The sequence below is a fragment of the Corvus brachyrhynchos genome, unplaced genomic scaffold, assembly GCF_000691975.1.
Source record: "Corvus brachyrhynchos isolate BGI_N302 unplaced genomic scaffold, ASM69197v1 scaffold3, whole genome shotgun sequence".
Taxonomy (NCBI): Eukaryota; Metazoa; Chordata; class Aves; order Passeriformes; family Corvidae; genus Corvus; species Corvus brachyrhynchos.
In genome coordinates this window covers 6,098,311-6,101,335 of record NW_008237619.1, presented here as the reverse complement: position 1 = coordinate 6,101,335, position 3,025 = coordinate 6,098,311, and the positions used below count along the sequence as shown (strand labels likewise).

The following is a 3,025-nucleotide window of genomic DNA, read 5'->3' as shown; positions in this document are numbered from 1 at the left end:
AAGCAGTGCCATGCCTCTTCTTGCTTGGTGATGTCGTTTTTTTCACCCACCTCAAAGGAGTAATATATCTGGGGAAGACATTACAGGTTTCAAAAATCTGTGGCCTGTTTCTAGCTAATTTGGCTGTTGTTTGAATTCCCCTGTTTGAAGATCACAGTGATTTGAAAATCTGATTCAGACCTCAGTGACCACTGTTGCCATGTCTGGATTTGCCCTGTGTTTGAGGACACCATCCACCTCAGCACGCTGCAGGACAATGCCTGCCTTCAGCTCCTGCTGCCACTGGCGCTGGTCTTGGATGAGTCAAATTTCCTACACCTGGAATAGCACTGTCCTGGTTGACTCCCATTTCAGTCCCCTCTGCCACAACATGGCTTCTCTGTACTGCCCTGTGCTGGGAGGCTGCCAGCTCACCAAGCTGCAGGATCTCCAGAGCTGGTAAAATCCCCAGCTCATACTTTCCCAGGCCAACAACCCACAATGTGGCCAGTGTGACACACAAATACACCGTCATGTGTCAGCTGTGCTTTTGTCAAACAAGGTGAATATTTGCTCAGATGGATGTCAAAATATCTGCAGTGTATCCAGGAAAATATGCTTGGTGAAGATGGATAGGTAGATGGAAAGTCCAGGTCTTCCATGTCATTTCCCTTGTGACAGGATGGGCAGCACATCCAACAGACAATGACGGATTGAATGAGTTCACGACTGATTGGAGTATTTGGGCAAAATGTTTCAGAGAAGTTGGCTTAAATAATCATGGCTTGAATTTCAGCACTGGAAACAAAGCGTTATGATGATTCCATAACTCCCTTTGTTCACTGCTCTAGTGTTCTCTATTAGATTTGCTGTGAATTGCCTTAAAGAATAGATTTTAATAGCAACAGTTGTTAAAATGCATGAGGTAGGAATGTTTGGACAGATGCAATTAGCTTGAAATCACAACAAACATTATTGAAGTTACAAACCCTGAATTTTACCCTGTGTTCCTGAGCAATGTTTATACTGTTCATCTGTCTGCTGTTCCACTTTCTTGGCACCTTCTTTAACTTGCTGATCAGTTTCAATTAAATTTACTAAGTGGTTACAGATCTTAAAGGTCTCAAAATCTTTTGAGTTTTGTACATATCAGTAGTTGGGTACAGAAGACCAACCCTATAAATATCTCAAAGAGGAAAAGGAAAGGAGACTTATGCCATCAGTAAGGAGGTGGAAGCCACATGGCCAGTCAACCCAGTCTAGTCACTAAGATGCATAAACTACTCATGACATTTGTTTCCTCTTCACCAGCTAACAAAATGGAGATGTGTATTTTATGTACTGAGAATATAAAGATGGATCTAAGAGGTGAGAGGGGCTGAGACATGATGGAGCATAAAGAGCATGAGATCATACTGCTAAAGGTGTTGAGGAGGCTGGAAGAAAAGGCAGTCACGTGCTGGGAGTATGGAGGAGGTGATCTGGTTTATTGCCAGGAAAAGAGAGCGTGGCATACAGCGTAGACAACTTTTGTAACCCAGTTACTTTTGTTCCAACAATGATGAAAAATTTCCACTTGGCTCATAATTCATTGCTTTTCTACGTTATGTCCTGGTTATTTTCTTTCACAAATCATGACAAAAGGCCTGGTTTTATTCTTACTTGTGGTTTGTTCTGTTTGGTTGTTTTGTTTTTTTTTTTTTTTTTGCTTTGTTTTGTTTCATTTTGTTTTGTTTTAATCTGGGTGATCCTAATGAAGTCAAAATATTTGGAATGATTTGAGACTTGCATCAGTGGGAAAATTTTATTTCAGATGGACTCTCTTTTTAAAGTCTGAAATCAAGTAGTATAAGCATATAAACCAGCCCAAAGCACTTTTGGATGAAGGCTTGAATAACTAGACAGAGAAAAAAAAAAAAGTTTGAATAGGTACTCCTGTATGAGTACCTATTCGTGTATGAGCACATATGTGTTCATAGCAACTTATTCTTGGCTTTCATCCATCAGAGGGAAGGCAGGATCACCACAAAGGCATTCAAATCCATGGGTCTAGAGAGGATTCATTCAAGACAGCTGAAAGACCTGGCTGATGCCCCTGTGGGACTCCTGACACCTATGGTGATGAAGAGAGGCCACAGAGAACTGGAAAAAGATCCATATTATGCTCACCTTTAAGAAAGGTAGGAAGGAGATCTGGGAGAACCATAAGCCAGTCAGGCTTACCTCAGGTGCTAAAAGAATTTTGGAACATGTCCTCTTGGAGTCTATTTCCATGCATATGAGACACCAGAAGATCATCAGGAACAGCATGGATTTACATGCAGGATCAATCTGACTGAGTAACTGTCTATGTAGACAACAGAAAAGTAACAAGATATAATACACTTTGATTTTAGAGATGCCTTTGACACCATGTCCCTCAGCATTCTTGTTTGGTAGGTGAAGACACACAGGTTGGGTGAATGGACAACTCGCTGGGTTGAAAATTTTCTCAACAGCTAAACTCAAGGGGTAGCAATCAGTGACTTGATCAGGATATTGTAAAAGTAGAACAACTCACTGGTCAATAATAGGGCAGAATCATTCAGTGTCTTCATCAAAGACCTGGACCATGATACAGCACATCCACTCAGCAAGTATGCCCACAACACTGAACCTGGAGTGGGGCAGAGGCATTGCTGATACAGTTAATGGCAGAGCTTAGGTGCAGAAGAACTTGAGAAACCTGAAGATCATTCCAACAGAAACCTCACAGCATCCAACAGGAATAAGTGCCGATCTCTGTGCCAGGGACATTGGTACAGACCAGGAATTTGCTGGAATTGGCTGAGAAGCAGGCCTGCTGGCAACTACCTGGGAGTGATGGTGGATGCCAAGTTCAATATGAGCCAACAGCATGTGGTTCTCTGCAAACAAGGTGGAAGAGCAGCTGTGTTATGTGGAGGGAGACAGGTTGATGGACACTTTTACCCTGCCCCTCCTGGCACTGGTGAGGCACCACGGGGAAATACAAGCTAAGGTTTGCCACCAGCAAGCCAGGTAAACC

The 3,025-nt window shown here is 42.6% G+C and overlaps 1 protein-coding gene across 1 annotated transcript in view; it reads left to right on the top strand.

Moving 5' to 3' along the window:
* ADGRG7 (adhesion G protein-coupled receptor G7) overlaps positions 1-3,025 on the top strand; it is a 25,873-nt gene that overhangs the window by 3,963 nt on the left and 18,885 nt on the right.